The sequence below is a fragment of the Lacerta agilis genome, chromosome 8 (genome assembly GCF_009819535.1).
Source record: "Lacerta agilis isolate rLacAgi1 chromosome 8, rLacAgi1.pri, whole genome shotgun sequence".
NCBI classification, from domain to species: domain Eukaryota; kingdom Metazoa; phylum Chordata; class Lepidosauria; order Squamata; family Lacertidae; genus Lacerta; species Lacerta agilis.
The window spans coordinates 3,238,117-3,258,172 of NC_046319.1; positions in this window are offsets into that span (position 1 = coordinate 3,238,117).

The window sequence follows — 20,056 nt, forward strand, 5'->3', positions numbered from 1 at the left end:
CCTAGCTGTTATATCATCACCCATACAGTAGCTAGGTCACACTGGTTTATGCAGGATTCACTGGGTTCAACTGCAGGACTTTTGGAAGACATCTGAAGGCAGTCCCGTATTAGGAAGTTTTTAATGTTTGATACTTTACTACGTTTTATATATGCTGTAAGCTGCCTGGAGTGTCTGAGGAAATCTAGCCAGGTGAGCAGGGTATAAATGACATAAAATAAAATAAAAAAGTAATACAGTTGTGAAACACAGCAATTTACCAGAAGATTGCAAGTTAAAGCAGCAATATAATCCAATCTGAACAACAATAAGAGGCTGGCATTTACCATTAAAACCAGCTAAAAATTCAGTTCAGTTTCAGCAAGGGATGCCATTGGATCTTTAAGAAGAAGTGGAGAGACCCTCCACCCAGGGGTGGCCTGTCATTTACCACCTGAGGTAAAATGGGCTCCACCCCGCCTCATACAGAACTAATAACAGCTCTGCATCTCAATTCAAGCTTAAATAATTTTTAATAAGCCATGTCCAAAGAGGTTCTAATCAGCTTCCCCAAGGAGCCTGGTGCCCTATAGGTGTTTTGGACCACATCTCCCATGCTGACAGAGCCACATGAACCCGGCCTTGTCCAGGCAGCAGACCCCACTGTACTTGATACCTACAGCTCTTTAAACTCTGAGGATTTTTCAAGGTGGGGAGAGCGGCCTGAATCAGAGTGGTGACATGTCACAGCATCGGCATGGTTCATTGTAGGGTGAAAGTGAAAATCCAGACCACATGCACGCAGTGTGTGTTTGTGTTCCATTCAGATTTTTCTAAGTCAGTTCTCCTTTGAAGCTCAGATCTCAGCCTTCCCCCCATCTGCAGGTGGTGAAGGGAAGGAGCAGCCACACGTGTCAGAAAGCAAACTCTTTGCAAACAAGGAGTGGGAGCTGGACTGAGTAAGCAAAGGCTGGGAAGCCGGCAGAGCTTCAGCACAAGCAAAGTGTAGAACTGGGTGAGGCTCCTCCACCCACTCTGGCCTGGGCGAGGTGGCAGCAGCAGGAGCTCGTGTCACAGGCAGGTGACAGGCTGGCCCACTTTAGGGTGCAGAGTGGGAGAGCAGCTTCGGGAAAGGCGAGGTCAGAGAGTGAGCATGGGTCCCAGACTCTGCGCAGCATGTCGTCAGAAAGAAGGAGGCAGGGAGGGTGTGAAAGGGGGCAGCCATAGCTGGGTCCTTTGCCCAATGCCTGCACTTACATGTTTTATGGCACATTGGTGGCAATGCCGATGCCCGTCCAGCCTGCAGGGTCAGGAGCATTGGAGGTGCACCATGTTTATTCAGTTACAGGTAGGTACCCGTGTTGGTCTGCCATAGTCAAAACAAAATAAAAAAATAAAAAAATTCCTTCCAGTAGCACCTTTTGTTGTAGTTGTTCAGTTGTTTAGTTGTGTCCGACTCTTCGTGACCCCATGGACCAGAGCACGCCAGGCACGCCTATCTTTCACTGCCTCCCGCAGTTTGGCCAAACTCATGTTAGTAGCTTTGAGAACACTGTAGCACCTTAGAGACCAACTAAGTTTGTTCTTGGTGTGAGCTTTCGTGTAGATGCACACTTCTTCAGATAGAAGATGAAGATGATGAAGAGTGCATGCACACGAAAGCTCATACCAAGAACAAACTTCATGTTTATTCAGTGAGCCTGAAACTTAGAATCATAGAATCCTAGAGTTGGAAGAGACCACAAGGGCCATCCAGTCCAACCCCCTGCCAAGCAGGAAACACCATCAAAGCATTCCTGACAGATGGCTGTCAAGCCTCTGCTTAAAGACCTCCAAAGAAGGAGACTCCACCACACTCCTTGGCAGCAAATTCCACTGTCCAACAGCTCTTACTGGCACCCCTCTGCACGTCCCTTCTCTAGGGTTTCATCCACACCTTAAAGCACTCTTCCCTCGTGGCTTCCCTTAACACAGATGTTAAATTAAGATTATTGGCCCCAAAGGGCATCACTTTTACATTTATTTACATTGAATTGCATCTGTCATTTTACTGCCTGTTCACCCACTTTGGAGAGATCCCTTTGGCACTCCTCACATCCCTTTTTGTTTGAGCCACCCTGAACAACTTATTATCAACAAACTTGGTCACCTCACCACTGACCCATAACACTATATTGTTCCCTGGAGGACTCCCTGGAGAATCCCTCCATTGGGTGAACTCTCCATTTGCTCCTACTCTCTGTTTCCTGTTTCCTAACTGGTTACTGATCCACAAGAGGACCCTTATTCTATGTCTGCTAAGCTTCCTCAGGAGGACTCAGGTGAAGGACTTCATCTGAGCACTGTCAGAAAGAGTAATATTTGGCTACATCTAACCTCCACGATCTCATTCAGCAGGGCTCCTCTTGTGTTCTTACAGCCAGTTTGTTCCCCCTTTTCCTGGATAGCCCATGTTTCTATGTGTGGAATGAAGGCAGTCATCTAAGGGGAGACTTGAATTCTCTGCTTCCTGGGCTCCAGACAAGAGCCTCCTCTCTTTGACATTGACCGCCCAGCAAAACCCTTTCCAAATATCTCCAGGAGGCTTGAATTCAGTTCTCTCTCACTGGCCGGACCGTGGCAACAGGCTGCCCTGCACTCAGCAGGCCTCCAGTGCTTCCGTCACATCTCTGACCTACTGAGCTGCATTTTGCTATGTGCATTAATCCAGCGTCAACCCTGGTTCCTGTCCCAGGCCTTGGGCATTAATAAGTCTGTTCTTTCAAGGCAATATATGCCCATTAATTTCAGCCAGAAGCTGTAATGCAGCCTTTCCAAGCAAGAGGGAGGAGCCTGTCTATGAAAAGAGCAAGCTTGTTGTAATTTTGTTTTGTGTTTTTAATTTATTTTTATTGCATTTTTCTATTTGCATATCATACATTACTGTCAAGTATTCTTTCCATATAGACTTCCCAGCCAAGCCTTCCATTGCATTCATACTATACCTAGCACTGCTGCATATCCATATATTAATCTACCCTGCTTTTTCCTTTCTAGTCCTTCTTTGTATTTAACTGTTGTTCACAGAATTACCCCTACTTGTAGCTTCGCTTTAGTATCAAATTTTCTTAAGTGCTTCCCAAAGGTATACCATTCCATCCTGATTCCTTATTTTGGCTGCCATGCTCACGAGTAAGAAACGCATAGAAAACACAGGAAAACTTTCTCTAAGACGCTACATCTTCTCAAGAATCAAAGAAATTGTTCTTGTTCAGTTGTTCAGTCGTGTCCAACTCTTCGTGACCCCATGGACCAAAGCACGCCAGGCACGCCTATCCTTCACTGCCTCTCGCAGTTTGGCCAAACTCATGTTAGTAGCTTCGAGAACACTGTCCAACCATCTCATCCTCTGTCGTCCCCTTCTCCTTGTGCCCTCCATCTTTCCCAACATCAGGGTCTTTTCTAGGGAGTCTTCTCTTCTCATGAGGTGGCCAAAGTACTGGAGCCTCAACTTCAGGATCTGTCCTTCTAGTGAGCACTCAGGGCTGATTTCTTTGAGAATGGATAGGTTTGATCTTCTTGCAGTCCATGGGACTCTCAAGAGTCTCTTCCAGCACCATAATTCAAAAGCATCAATTCTTCGGCGATCAGCCTTCTTTATGGTCCAGCTCTCACTTCCATACATCACTACTGGGAAAACCATAGCTTTAACTATACGGACCTTTGTCGGCAAGGTGATGTCTTTGCTTTTTAAAGAAATAGAAACTATATATATTTTATACACTTCTCTAAAAAAAAAACAACGAGCTGAGGAAGGCGTCTACACCAAAACGGGGCCCTGTCCTGGTCTCCAGTTATCTCATTATACATCCGACACGCATCGTAGAAGCCCTTACATCAACTTCTAAAAGACTTTCAAGGGATTTTTCAATGTGAAACTACTTCTTCATTTAAGACTGTAATTCTTAACAGGATTGATACTATATTTGTATTTACTTACGAGTAAACACATCTTTTTGGTTGAAACTTCCAGCCAGAGTTCTTAATTATATTTATTTCAGTGTATTTTGTAATAAGAACTCCAACTTTATTTATGCTCATGAGTTTGGCATATTCTGTCAATTTATACAGCCATTGTTGATTTGTTGGTATTTCTTTCTTTTTTTCAACTTTTGGCATAAAGTATTCTGGCTCAGCTTGTTGCAGTTTTGGAACCTGCTCGGCGTGGGAGCTCCTCCAGGCACTGGTGATTCTGGGAAGTGTGGCAGGGTGAGGTGCTCTGGGCTGGCAAGGTGCCCATGTGTGGTTGGACAGGTAAGGCAGTCTCCACCAGACAGGGACAGGAGACAGCTGTGTGCTCCACAGTGCCGGGATGTGCATCCATCTGCCTGCATGTGTATTAGCGGCAAAGCACCTCCACCCACAAACCCCACAAGCCGGAGAGATTTAATTGCAGAGACCTGGGAAACTATAACTGGCACAGACAAAACAGTAGGTAACCGAACACCCCCAAAAGTAGGGTCAGTGATTTATTGGTGCTGGAAACTAGAACATTGGAGCTGTCCTAAGTAACAGCAAGTATTGCATCCTGTATACCAGTGTTCCAAGGACACGGGGCAAATGGGAATTGCAGCCATGGGGGGTGGGGAGAGAATTTAAGAACACTGCAAAAGCAGCAAGCCAGTGCCAGGTGATAAAATCCAACCAACAAAAAACATGCAAATGCTAAACCCACTAGACTACCTGCTAGAATAGGAAAAGTCCTTGTCTGGCACTGAAATGAAATCAGGAGAGGCAACAGACAAGCATGCCTTTGGAGAGGATTCTAGATATGAGGAGTCACCACTGGGAAAGCCACCTTGTTTCTGTCTGGCTTCTGCTATTGAGAAGAGGTGTTGGAAGCTCAACAGCAGGGATCATTCCTTTACTGTACTAACCTAAGGGTTAATTCTGTTGATTGTTAGTCAGCCAACCAAGAGGTGGTGGTGGAGTTGTTGCCTAGCAAAAAATCAGAATGAATGATCCTTGCTTGCTACCCTGACTGGGGTGTTAACTACTGGATGTGCAGTTCAGATGGAGTTTTCTCCTGTGTGTGTTGTTGAATACATTCCTGCCAGGAGCAGGATTTCAATCCTGTGAAAAAGGCAAAAAACCTCTGTTTATTTCTTCTTGTACTGTTGGGATTGGGCAAGGCTTTCCTGAAACCTGCCTGTGAATGTGCCAAAGACTGCTTTGACCTTTGGTGTAGTCACACCATTGGTTCATCTAGCTCAGTATTGTCTGCACTGACTGGCAGTGACTTTCCAGGGTTTCAGGAACAGGCACATCTCCAGCCTCACCTAGAGATGCTGGGAAATGAACCTGGGATCTTCAGCATGGGCCTTTCCCCAGGTATGAGGAACACTGGAAGATGTCTTATATGGAGCCAGGACATTGGTCCACAAAGCTCACTATCATCATAGACACTGGGAGTTGCTCTCTGGCATTTCAGGCAGGCAGGGATCTTCCTGCCCTACCTGGAGATGCCAGGCTTTGGAGCTGAGGCCTTCTGATCAATGCACAGCCCTTTTCCATTTCGCTTGATTTAGGAATAAACCTGGCTGCGAGCTCCACAATCAAGCAATTAGGAATACAGGTCCATCGGTCCATCTAGTTTAGCATTGTCACTGGCTCTCCAGGGTTTCAGGCAGGATGCCTTCCCAGCCATAGCTGGGAATGCCAGGAATCAAACCTGAGGCCTTCTGCCAGGCAGGGGCTCTAGCACTGAGCTATGGCGCTTCCTCTTGAGCCACCTTGGTTAGGAGTATGGCGGGATGGTACACTAATGTCTTGGGGTCGGAAGGGCATCCCTTGGGGGAGGCAGCAGTTAATGAAGAGGCCTGAGGTCCCCTCTTCAAAAGGACCAAGGGGAAAGGTAACATCAGGCTCATTCTGAAAGCAGATAGCCTAGTAAAGAACATGGATGCATGTGCATATGAGAACACATGTGGAGAGAAACGGCACTGGGCAGGAGGTATAGGGAAGCCTACACCAACCTGGTACCCTCCAGATGCCAGTTGGCAAAGCTGGTCTAGGCTCTTGGGCATTCCTGCGCCTGCCTGGGCCCCTCATTCCTGGGCCAAACATTCCAGCTTCTTTTAGCACAGCGTCAGTCAGCCTGGCATCCTCCAGATGTTTTGGATAGCCTGTCATGGGTCGTGCTGGCTGGAGCTGATGGAAGTTTTAGCCCAAAGGCTCTATACTTCTGTGGTTCTGACTCTGTGTGATTCTGTAAGAGGCACCAGGTTGGCAAAGGGTGGTCTAGTGCCGCTCCATGGCACCCACCTGACGAATCTTCCCGCTGCCCCACACCAGTTGCTAAGCAATGGGATTAAATGCTGCTAAGTCCTGCTACCTCAGTCCCCACTGATCCTGTCAAGGCCAGCTAAAATTCACTCACAGAGCCCAAAAGGATTAAGGAGCTGAACTCTCCCTCCTCCGCCCTGTAGCCCAGGCACCAGCAACACTCACAGGATAAGCAGGGATCAGCCAACACGGCTTGGCAGGGAGGCTAATATAGAGGCACAAATCCGGCAGAGGGTGCAAAGGGTCACAGAGGTGTAGCCAACAAGGCCCCTTCTTTCGCCAACCCTTGGCACACAGGCTGTGGCATTTGCCAGCCGCTGTCCTTCATTAAGGAAGTGACCTCACAACTGAGCTTCCCACCATCCTCAGGAAGAAACGCTGGAGGAAATAAAAGAAAGAAAAAGCAAAGGCCTGCTTCACACAGGACACTCTTACTCCGTAGAACCTGCTGCCACAAGAAGTGGCGACATTGGCCAGGAGCTTAGATAAAGCCAGTGTGGTACAGTGGTTAAAGTGTCGGGCTGGGACCTGGGAGACCAGGGTTCAAATCCTCACTCAGCCTTGAAGCTCAGTGCGTGTGACTTTGGGCCAGTCAGCCTGACCTACCTCACAGGGTTATTGTGGGGGGTTAGACAAGGACCAGGAGAACTATGTACATCACCTTGAGCTTCTTGGAGGAAAGGTGGAATATAAATGTGATAAGTAAAATTAATAATAAATAAAGTAGTGTCAGAGGCTGGTCTATCAATAAGTACATTAGTCATGATGACGAAATGGAACCATCAAAGGCAACCATCCCCTGCATACCAGTTGCTGAAGAGCTACAGTGTGTGTCTGGGGGCTGCTGTCATGCTGTGCTTGAGGGCTTCCTGGGTGCCACTGTGGCAAACAGGCCTAGGGCTCCTCCACACTTACCTTTGCTCTGTGCTTTCCTTGCACAGATCTGGGTTTTCTAGGTTTAACTTTGAGCAGTTTTATTTTGTCCCAGTGCTTTCCCCGAGAAAACCCACCTTTTACCACTGAATCAGAGCAATGGCAATTTGAGGAAAACCTGATTACCGTTTGCTTTGATTCAGCAGTAAAACACAGGTTTTCTTGGGGAAAGCACCAGGACAAAAAACAACAACCTGCTCAGACACAGACCTGGAAAGCCCAGACCTGTGCCTAGAAATGCAACACAAAATGAAGTGTGGATGAGCCTTGAATGGGCCTGTGGGCTGCTCCAGCAGGGCTCTTCTGATATTCTAAAAACATTGAGTTATATCCCAGAAATGGAGTTTTCTTCAGGGTTGTTAACACACATGCATTCTGCAGAGCCAGACCAAGATATTTTGTTGCCTGAGGCAAAGGATTCAACATCCTACCCCCCCCCCCCTGCAGATTCCAGTCACACTAGCAGTTGAATCTTACTTCCACACTGCACATCATTCAGCTGCCTTGAATTGAGACATTGTGGATTCACAGGAGCTGCCTCTGTGATGTCCCGCTTCTGCCGCCTCACCTTCTGTGGGTCAGCTATGACAGTCTCCACCAAAGGCTGCACCGCCATCATGGCTGACTTCTGCTGCTGCCTTATTCCCAGAAGCAGGCACTGTGCACCTGGAAGCACACTTCAGGACGCAGCAGGGGGCCACTTCTGGCAGCCGTGGCGAGACTGAGAAGGCTTTGCGATAGGCCACAAGAAGGCTAAGGCCTAGCCACAGCGGTGCAGAGAAAGAGTCCATGAAAGTAAGCCTGCGATGGGGTGGGACATGACAATTGGGCGGATGGGGAGGAGAGAGAGTGCACAGGTGTCCTGCTTTGCCTTCCCCAAAAGTTGGATGGTATGAACTGGCAACAGCAGGAAAGCAGAACTCAGGGGCAGCAGGCTAGCATAGAGGACAAAGTGGCAAGCTCTTAGTTCACCATGACACTGGAACCCAGGAACATCTGACGAAGCTGAATGTGGGAAGAGTCAGGAGAGATGAAAGCAAATACTTCTCTACACAGCATCCTCCCTCAGGAGGCAATGATGGCCAGTAACTTGGATGACTTTAAAAGAGGATTGGACAAATTAATGGAGACTAAGGCTACCAATGGTTACTAAAGAGCTCAAATTCTGCTTGCAGGTTTCCCATGGGCATTTGGTTGGCCACTGTGAGAACAGGATTCTGGACTAGAGGGGCTACTGGCCTGATGCGGCAAGTCATTTTCTTATGTCATTCTGCTGTCCCTTCCCTCCTCCCACAGCACCCACCACCTGAAGTGACTGCCTCACTCTGCCAGCCCTAGAATTCTGTCACTTAGTGGAAGTTGTGTTAAGAGAAGGTGTGAATGTGAGAATGGACTGACGCAGATATGGTTCCAGGGCAAAGCTATACTCTCTGTTCACAGCTGCCTCCAGATGCAATGCTTTCCATTGCCTAGTTTGGACAGGAGGGAGGAGGAGGAGAATACCTCAGAAGGGGGTACGTTGGGAGCAGCCCACCCCGGGTGTCATCCCTGAGGGGGGTGACATTCGGCATGCCACCCGCCCATGACTCCAAGCGTACCCTGGCCGTCGGGGGAAGGGGGAGATGCACCCCCCTCCTCCCAACAGCTCGAGGTACACTTGGAGTCGCGGGCAGGCAGCGAACCAAATAATCCGCCATCAGCGGCTCGCTCTGCCTCTGGCTGCAGGGCACATGCGCCACTCCAGGCACCCAAGCAGCTACCCCGCGTCTGGGAGGGCACCCTCCATACTCCTTGGAAGTGTGTCCGCCCTGGGCTCCACCGCTGATGAAAGGCCCCACCTCACATTCTGTGGCTAGCTAGACTAGCACAAGCTTTGAGCCAGGGGTAGGCAACCTAAGGCCCGTGGGCCAGGTGCGGCCCAATCACCTTCTCAATCCGGCCCACGGACTGTCTGGGAATCAGCTTGTTTTTACGTGAGAATGTGGGCTTTTATTTAAAATGCATCTCTGGGTTATTTGTGGGGCATAGGAATTCATTCATTTTTTTCTTCAAAATATAGTCCAGCCCACCACATGGTCTGAGGGACGGTGGACCGGCCCACGGCTGAAAAAGGTTACTGACCCCTGCTTTGAGCAGTCCCTTGCTGGGCATATATTCATGGGAAACAGCTCGATAAGACTCCAGTGTACACTGTTTCACAGAAAATGACAATGAGTGCTCCACATTCCCAACTGTTTCCCCAAAAGGCCATTTCCTATCCCACACACTCAATTTTTGGGGTGTGTGCACATGTCGGGGGTGATCCCAAAAAAACTGGAAGGTTTGATCCAGCAGCCATGGCAGGAGAGAAACCTGTCTGGGGGAGTCTGGAAGGAAACCAGTTCTCCTGCCTGATGGCACAAGGCAACCAGCCACGTGCAGGCGGAAGAGGGAGAGAGAGAGAGAGAGAGGCCTGCGTTGGTGGAGGGAGTTATCCAAAATGGCCCTGGGCACTTTCCCAGGTGACAGATGGGAAAAGTGAATCTGCTTAAGAGGGGGCGGAAATTGGTGTGACAGGAAATTGCAGGGAAGTGGCTCTGGGCGGTAGCAACAAGGCCTTTCACCTCCACGAGGAAAGGGCAAGAGTGAAGCAGCAGCCGTGACAGGCCCAGCAAAAAAGGCTCCTTGGCCAGTTGGCCTGTTCAGCACAGGAGCCTGAGGCAGCAAGGAGAGGCTGGCCTTTCTGCTCTCCTCTTCCCGTCACGCTCACACAAGGCCTGTAGAAGAGGGCAGTTTCTCTAGGGTCACAGCCTGACAGGAAAGAAGGCCAGGCCAGGCTGCTCTTGTGCTCTTAATAGAAGTTTGATGTGCATAAAACAGCAAGGGAGAATTTTCTTAGCCAAGGGAGAGTCATTGGCTTGCTCACTGCATTTACACAACTCCTTTCCTCCGAGGAATTCAAGGCACTGCACATGGGTCTACCCCCTCTGTTTTATTGTCACAACAGTCTCTTGAGGTAGGTTGTGGCAACAAATAGTGACTGGTCCAAAACATCTGCAGGGCACCAAGTTGGCAAAGGCTGCCTCAGACCACATACTGGGACCAACACTTCATACACTATCATAGAATTGTAGAATCATAGACTTGTAGAGTTGGAAGGGACCCCAAGGATCACCTAGTGTAGTCCATCTCCCTGCAATGCATCCATGACAGGCGGCCATCTAACCTCTGCTTAAAAACCTCCAAGGAAGGAGAGCCTGCTATCTCCGGAGGGAGTCTGTTCCACTGTCAAACAACTCATACTGTCCAAAAGTTTTTCCTGGTGTTAGTCAGAATCTCCTTTCGTGTAACTTGAAGCCATTGGTACAAGTCCTACACTCCAGAGCAGGAGAAAACAAGCTTGCTCCCTCCTCCATGTGACAGCCCTTCAGATATTTGAAGATGTCTATCATATCGCCTCTCAGTCTCCTCTTCTCCAGGCTAAACATACCCAGCTCCTTCAACCTTTCCTCATAAGGCTTGGTTTCCAGACCCTTGATCACCTTGGTTGCCCTCCTCTGCACACGTCCCAACTTGTCAACATGCTTTTTAAATTATGGTACCCAGAATTGGACACAACACTCCAGGTGTGGTCTGATCAAGTCGGAATAGAGTGGGACTATTACCTCCCTTGATCTGGACACTAGACTTCTGTTGATGCAGCCTAGGATAGCATTAGCTTTTCTTGCTGCTGCATCACGCTGTTGACTCATGTTGAGGTTGTGATCCACTAAGAACCCTAGATCCTTGTCTCATAAGAATGCTAAGATGAGCACTGGACTTTGGTGAGGAAGATTCCAAACGTGCAGTCTAACCATTTTTTAAAAAAGCTAAAGACAAAAGAAGTTTAGTTTGTGGACCTTCTTTTCAAAAGTCCACCCACGTAGTCTTCACAGAAGTGTTCAAGTTAAAAGTTTTCTGATGATTGTCCCACCCGTGACAGCATTTTTCCCTTAATTTTGTATCGTTAAATTTCTTAAACTTAATTTCTGATTGCATAGTTGTAACCAATAAACATTGATTTAAACAGATATGCTGAGTTTATCAGTGATTCACCTCCCAACTCACAGAGTTTTTCCATAAATCAAACTTATCTCAAGCTCCATGTCCTTTTTTGTCCCACCCGTGACAATACTTTAACATTTAATAAAATTGTCAAAAATATCCATAAAAATATAAAAAATAGTAAAATGTTCAGTATCTTATTAAGAACATAGTTTAAATTTTGGTTGTTAATTTTTATGTATATTTACATTGTTACACATGTGTGAATACCAAAAAACATGGTCCAAGTGTCCCACCCGTGACAATGGAATGGCCCAAATATGTGGTTTGATTTTTTCCATGCAATGTTTAAGATACCTTTTTAAGACCTGGGTGTCAGCCAGGATCAGGCCACCCTCCCTCCCCTGTCACAGCCCAGCACAGCCTTTGGTCTGGCTTCATGAACTTCCCATCTACCTTCCACCCAGGCTGAGGTCTGGGGTGTGTCACAGGGTTTCATAGTCTCCTGCTGCTGGTAATTACACAGCAGAGCAAGGCTTGTTTTCTTGATCACTGTCAGGTTAAAAGGTTGCCATTATTTCCCAATACTCAATATTCAGTACTTTATTATTATTTTAAAGAAAGCATAACCTTCTTTATCTCTCCTGCAGAACGAGTTACACCTAAACCAGGAAACAATTTTCTTTGTTGTTCACCTCTGAGTATTTTCCCACGCTGCCTGTCTGGTGTGGCAGGGACAGGAATTTTGCCTTTGAAAGCCCGGAAAAAATTCACTTCCCTGCTAGGCACTTTACAATTCCAAGCAAGTATGGCCTTTCCAGCCTAATGGGACTTTTGTTGTTGTTGTTCAGTCGTTCAGTCGTGTCCGACTCTTCGTGACCCCATGGACCAGAGCATGCCAGGCATGCCTATCCTTCACTGCCTCTCGCAGTTTGGTCAGACTCATGTTGGTAGCTTCGAGAACACTGTCCAACCATCTCATCCTCTGTCGCCCCCTTCTCCTTGTGCCCTCCATCTTTCCCAACATCAGGGTCTTTTTCCAGGGAGTTTTCTCTTCTCATGAGGTGGCCAAAGTACTGGAGCCTCAACTTCAGGATCTGTCCTTCTAGTGAGCACTCAGGGCCGATTTCCTTGAGAATAGATAGGTTTGATCTTCTTGCAGTCCGTGGGACTCTCAAGAGTCTCCTCCAGCACCATAATTCAAAAGCATCAATTCTTCAGCGATCAGCCTTCTTGATGGTCCAGCTCTCACTTCCGTACATTACTACTGGGAAAACCATAGCTTTAACTATACGGACCTTTGTCGGCAAGGTGATGTCTTTGCTTTTTAAGATGCTGTCTAGGTTTGTCATTGCTTTTCTCCCAAGAAGCAGGCGTCTTCTAATTTCGTGACTACTGTCACCATCTGCAGTGATCATGGAACCCATGGCACTTTACATCTCGGCAAATGTGTTTGCAGCAAAAGGCTAGTGGGTGATAAATATTCAGAGGCTCAAGTACAATGGGGGGTCCCCCCAGGCCTCTCTGCAAACGTCCATCAACTGAAGTCCTGTGTTCCATGTCCTTTCAACACACAATTTAAGGCTTGCATTCATTCCACAATTGTTGTCTTGGTCTTCCCTTTTGTTTTATGGAGGTGCCATATTTCTGAGCACACAAAGTGCATCATTTTGTAATTATTATTTTTTTTAATACAAAACCCCACGCCAAGGGTGGGTGATCAAGTGTGGGTGATGTTTAGCCCTGGGAGGAGCCTTCTAAAATCTAGATTTTATTGGCTGATTAGGACTACAAGACCAACAGAACATGGTTGAATACTGGTCAAATAAGAAGATATTGGCTGGTTAGCAACCCTAAAAATGCAGTACCCTCCCTGCATTTATCCATAACTCTTCCATCACTACAGGTAATTGATGCATTTTCCTTTTTTGTATTCATTTACCCGATTAAAACTTTTTTTTTTTACAGTCCTACACTTATCAATGAAATGGTGTATTAAATTTCAATAAATCTTTGTGTTACCAAACTTTCGCAGTATAGATATCTTTTTGGAGATACCAGAGGACATGTGAGAATGTACAATTTGATTTATTTACCCAGTATTTTGATTTCAACAAAATTAACATACCACTTGATTGTAACAAGAAATATTTTAGCAGCTGCTGAAAAGAGTACATTTCATGACTGCTTGCATGGAAAGTCCCAGCCCAGCCAAATATAGCTCCTTCTTCTTGGTTGTGGCTTCTTGGAGAACTGGTTTGTACATTCTCACCTAAACTGACTGCCTCTCATTCACTTCCTCCAACCTCTGTCTGAAGAGCTGGCTTTTGCACCCTTGACACAGGGAAGTGGATCAAAGTCCCTGTTGCAGTTCAGAATAAGGGCTATTGGGGGCTGGCCTTGGATCAGAAGAGGAAATCTCTCCCCGCCCCCATCCTGTCTTGTCCAAACTACTCCTGCTTGCAGTTTGTACAACTTGAGCTTTCTGATGGGTGAAGCATTTTCTAGAATGAATATGCACTTATGAGAAAAGCTTCGCCTATTGACATTCTGCCTGCCAATCTCCTTGGTACTTGTGTTGCGTGTGACCTCTTGTTTATTTTTATGTGGAATATCCCATTGGATTCTTCCGTTGGGTCAGATATATATCCAACTCTCACACTGCTGCCTGAGACAACCTGAAATCCACCTTAATTTCACTTTTCCTCATCGCAGAGTTGTCTCTGATCCAACGCAAAAGACTCCAGTTTCTCTGTAATGTGGGATCTCCTTCTAAACTGTTGACTCTCAATCCTGCATACTGAGATATTTAGGATATATCCCTCTACATCAGGGACGGGAAACTGTCTTGAACAGAACCAGGCTCTTGGTTCATTGAGGCCAGTGTTGCCTGTTCTGGCTGGCAGCAATTCTCCAAGGTAAGATCCTTTTGACTGAAGTCACCCGCAACAGGATGAGCTCCCATTGCTCGGTCCCTGCTCCTGCCAACCTAGCAGTTCGAAAGCATGTCAAAGTGCAAGTAGATAAATAGGTACCGCTCCGGTGGGAAGGTAAACGGCGTTTCCGTGTGCTGCTCTGGTTTGCCAGAAGCGGCTTAGTCATGCTGGCCACATGACCCGGAAGCTGTCTGCGGACAAACGCCGGCTCCCTCAGCCTATAGAGCGAGATGAGTGCCGCAACCCCAGAGTCGTCCGCAACTGGACTTAACTGTCAGGGGTCCCTTTACCTTTATTACCAGGACCTAAGCCCAGGATCACCTGCATGGCAAGTGGATTACCCCTCTCCACCAAGGCCCCATCTGCCCTATACATTTAAAGCAGTCATGGTAGTTTGTTAAGGGTGTCGACAATTGTTAAGAGACCTATTCCACTCACAGAGCTACAATCTGTAGAGTGGTTTAACTGTCAATCTCCTTATCTGCAAGTTGTGATTCTGTGAGAGAAGCAGGGGTCTCCTAACAACTCTCAGCACCTTAGCAAACTACAGTTCCCAGGATTCTTTGGGTAAAGCTATAACTGTTTAAAGTGCCTTGATACTGCTTTAAATGTATAATGCAGATGCATGAAAGATGAGATGGTGAAAACAGTGATGATTAATTGGGCAAAAGACATAGGACATAACAATGTTGGAGGACTGGGAAAGGTTGTGGAAACAAGGGGTCAAGTTCACTGCATGTTATGAGCTGAAAGAAAATATGATGAAAATGATGTACCGGTATAGATGGTATTTAACACCTGTAAAATTAGCAAAAATGTATCATACACATGATAACAAATGTTGGAAATGTAAAGAGAAAGAAGGAACATTTTATCATTTGTGGTGGACATGTCCAAGGGTAAAAGACTTCTGGGTAATGATTTATAATGAGTTGAAAAAAATATTTAGAAATACTTTTATTAAAAAACCAAAAGCCTTTTTAACTGGAATAGTAGGAAAAGAATTGCCCCCAAAAGATAGAAAATTCTTTTTATATGCCACAACAGCTGCGAGAATACTGCTTGCCAAAAATTGGAAAATACAGGACATACCAATGATAGAAGAATGGCAAATGAAGATGATGGAATATATGGAACTGGCCGAAATGACTGGACGAATCTGTGACCAGGAGGAGACGATAGAGCAAGATTGGAGCAATTTTAAAGTGTACTTTAAAAAATATTGTAATATTTGTTACAGAGGAAAGGTTTTGGAAGAAATTGAGGCTTAGGTGTGTATTTAGAATTGGAATTAATTAGAAATTAGATAGTAAAGTTAGATAAGGATAGAGTAAGAATGTAAATTAGAGGATTATAAACAAGAATGTTTAAAATGAGTTGGAAGACTGCTAAAGATGTATTATAATGAAATCAGCAAAGAAGGATTAGAGGAAGTCTTGAAACAAAGTGAGAAAGAATAAGAAAGTTTTTATATGTTTTCAGTAATGAGATGTATTTTTTCTTGTTATAGAAAATAAGTTTTAATTGTTTCAATATGTGAAAATCAATAAAAAATAATAAATGTATAGTGCAGATGAGTCCCAGGACCAAACCACACATTCAACATTGCATAGACAAGACTGCACCACTATGTCCTGGTTTCATTTTAGCATTTTCTTTTGGGCTTTTACTGCCAAGTGTTTCTTTGGTTGGTTGCATTTATATTCCATCTGGGAGGGGTAAGTCTCACTGGCACAGGCTGCCACCTTTGCTGTTTTCTCTTTTTGTTTTGTTTTCTCTGTTTGCCCATGAGTTACTTTGAGTATTTGTAGGAGAATGGTGGCCCATTGCTCATTCATTCCAATCAACCCAGCAATCAAAACAACAGAGTTATGGGGCAGTGTAGTGCTGGGTGGTTAGGGAGTAGGGAGTCCTGGGTTCAAGTCCTCTCTCAGCCATGAAGCTCACTTGGTGCTCTTGAGCCAGTCATCCAGCCTAATGAAGCCCTAGTGGTTAAGAGCGGTAGACTCGTAATCTGGTGAACCGGGTTTGCGTCCCCGCTCCTCCACATGCAGCTGCTGGGTGACCTTGGGCTAGTCACACTTCTCTGAAGTCTCTCAGCCTCACTCACCTCACAGTGTTGTTGTGAGGGAGGAAGGGAAAGGAGAATGTTAGCCGCTTTGAGACTCCTTACAGTAGTGATAAAGCGGGATATCAAATCCAAATTCCTCCTCCTCCTCTACCTCTACTTCTTCTCACCAACAACGGCAGATCTAGGGGGGGGGGTGATCAGTTTGGACGCACCAGGTGCAGAACATCTGGGTGCCACAGCAGGTGCCACAACTGTGATAGCCAATGGAGAGCAAGAGATGAAGGGTGCTAGATTTTGGCACTGCACAAAGCACCACTGAAATTTGAGGTGCCTCCAGATGTTTCTTAGGGCTCAGTTTGAATCAGTGCTCTCTACCCAACAACCAGCTTTGAATACCAGGTTCCAGCTTGAGACAAAATGAATGACACGAGCAGAATGTTTTTCCTTCACTCCCAGTCAAAGCCCAGGCAGTACCCCGAGAGCTCCCAATCCTGCTCCCTTTCTAGACACAGACCCTGGCTGACAACAGTGTTAGCTTTCCAGTGGCCAAGCAAAGTGGATTTGGCTTCCTTGCATCTTCATTGATTATAATCCCTATTCATCTCTTCTGAGCTTGACTTGGGGCATTTAAGCACATTATATTTTTTGAGAGGACAATCAGCATGGCGTAGTGATTTGAGAACATTACACTAAGACCAGGGTTCAAATCCCCACTGGGACATGAAGCTCACTGGGTCACCTTGAGGCCAGTCACTGCCTCTCAGCCCAAACTACTGTGCAGTGTTGTTGTGAGGATTACAGTAAATGAGGAGGGGGAGAAACATGTATGCCCCCTTGAGCTACTAGGAGAAAAAAGGTGGGATATAAATGCAGTAAATAAATTAAAAATTAAGTGTACACTTAAAACAAACAAACAAACACACATTCAAAATATGAATATGACTGCTTGCAAACATGGGCATTAGCTTATATGTCTACTCGTTGGAGAGCTGATAACAGGCTGCCCACTTGGCCACACACTATTTCCACATTGAATGTGACATGAATGTGACACATGGCACAGCCTCATGCTTTCATAAGCTAAGGTCAGCATCAGGAGCCTTGAAAGTGGAGGAAAAGCCCACATATTTTCAAAACCTCCCTGGTAGACAGGAGGACCCACACACAGCGCGCATAGCCTTCCTGTTTCCATCACCTCATGGCTTATTGAACTGTGTACAGTAATGTTGGTTGCTTCCTTTTCTGAGTGCAAGACAACCCTGCCACTCTTGGTCTCACCCCCTCCAAATCATCCAAGTCTTTTGCAACCCCCTCAAATGTCAGTCAACCCCCCCCCCACCTACCTAAATTCAAAGGGGAGATGAGCACCCACCCTTTGCTAGAGAACAGGTGAGCAACAGTTCACCACTACTGGACGCCAGGAGAGAACCATACACAAAGGCTTCCTGAGAACCCACAATAGAGGAAGTGGCCTGCCGGGTCTCTTTACAAATGGCTGCTTGGGCTTTGCTTCCTTGCAGTCAGCTGGGTTGGGTGGAAGGCAACTCTGTTGCTTGCAGTTGACCATTTGATCATTCCCACTGAAGCAAAAAGATAGCATTTTTGTGCCTCTGTAGGAGTCCCTGGCAATGCTCAGCAGCCAGCCATTTATCAGGAAATGCAACCTTTACTGTAAATGGAGTCTTACACAGCAAGCCTTTATATGTCTACTCAGAAAAAAAGTCCCACAGTATTCAATGGAGATTACTCCCAGGTAACTGAGTCAAGATTGTACAACCTTGCACTGCAATCCAAAGCATTTTGACTCAGAAGTAAGTCCCACTGAGTTCAATAGGATTTACTCTCTGGTATGTTCCTGATCATTCTCAACAACTGATAGATTGATTTTCCACCTTTTTCCCTAACAGGGACTCAATGCAGATTACTACTAAAATTTTATTTTATTCCATTTATCTGTGTGGTCTTGTACAGGATCCTTTCTCTTGCACATTTTTTTATTACAACCCTGTGAGGTAGGTGAGGCAGAGAGCTTGCCATTGCTTCAAGGTGAGCGATGTATCTGTGTATATAATGTCTATGTGTGTGGCGAGATTAAATGCGGGAGAAGCCTCCTGATGCAAAAGAGGACGCACCTATTTTCATCGGAGAAATGTTGAAGGGTATGCTCTAAGAGAGCCTAGGCCAGCCAGGTGCCCTCAACTGTATTGGACTAATTATGTTCTTATTGCTACCTTAATTGACTGAGTAGATGAAGTAGGGTGAAAGAGGAGAGTGCAAAATATGGTCTGAAGCTCAACATCAAAAAAACCAAGATCATGGCCACTGGTCCCATCACCTCCTGGCAAATAGAAGGGGAAGAAATGGAGGCAGTGAGAGATTTCACTTTCTTGGGTTCCATGATCACTGCAGATGGTGACAGCAGTCACGAAATTAGAAGACGCCTGCTTCTTGGGAGAAAAGCAATGAAAAACCTAGACAGCATCTTAAAAAGCAAAGACATCACCTTGCCGACAAAGGTCCGTATAGTTAAAGCTATGGTCTTCCCAGTAGTAATGTACGGAAGTGAGAGCTGGACCATCAAGAAGGCTGATCGCCGAATAATTGATGCTTTTGAATTATGGTGCTGGAGGAGACTCCTGAGAGTCCCATGGACTGCAAGAAGATCAAACCTATCCATTCTTAAATAAATCAGCCCTGAGTGCTCACTAGAAGGACAGATCCTGAAGTTGAGGCTCCAGTACTTTGGCCACCTCATGAGAAGAGAAGACTCCCTAGAAAAGACCCTGATGTTGGGAAATATGGAGGGCACAAGGAGAAGGGGATAACGGAGGATGAGATGGTTGGACAGTGTTCTCGAAGCTACTAACATGAGTTTGGCCAAACTGCGAGAGGCAGTGAAGGATAGGTGTGCCTGGCGTGCTCTGGTCCATGGGGTCACGAAGAGTTGGACACGACTGAATGACTGAACAACAACAAAGATGAAGTAGGCCTTAGGTTCTAGGAAGTACAGTGGAACCTCAGGTTGTGGACGTAATCCGTGACGGAGGCAACCCGCAGCGTTCACATCCTGAAGCGCTGCGTCTGTGCAGGCACGATTTGGCGCTTCTGCACATGCGCGAGCGGCAAAACCCAGAAGTATCCCATTCCAGTACTTCTGGGTTTCCCGCGGTCCGCAACCCGAAAACATGTAACCTGAAGTGTCCATAACATGAGGTATGACTGCAGGCTCATTGAGCATATGAGGTAGGAGGTTGAAAACCTCCTTTACCGAGGAGCATTTTGTTTCCATCTTGAAACAAGATTTTGTTACTTATGACTAAGTCTAGCAACAGTCATACAAATGAACTTCCTCACACAGGTGTAGAGAAATGTATTTAAACCACTTTGAGTGCCCTTGTTAGGGCCAAAAAGAGTTCTAAACACCCTCTCCTTGACGCTACGACTACAGGATTCTCAAGAGATGTGAACGCGCTATATAGCCCTGTTTAACCTGTCTTGGTTTCAAGGTGAACTCTTTTATGCTCCACAAACTCTTCACACACCAAGTGGTGCTGGCACAAGTTTACATACTAGAGACAGAATCTGAAGGATTTAGGTTTCCTTTACAGGTTTACAGACAAGACCATTCTTCGATGTTATGTGGTAGCATGCTGCAATCTAGTGGTACATAGATGAAACAGCAACAGTGAAAGGATCACACAGAACAGGATGAAGTCAGAAAGCATCTAAATCAACACAAACACAGAGTGAACTGCCAATAAGTTAACTAGCAACTTTCACATGGTGTTTT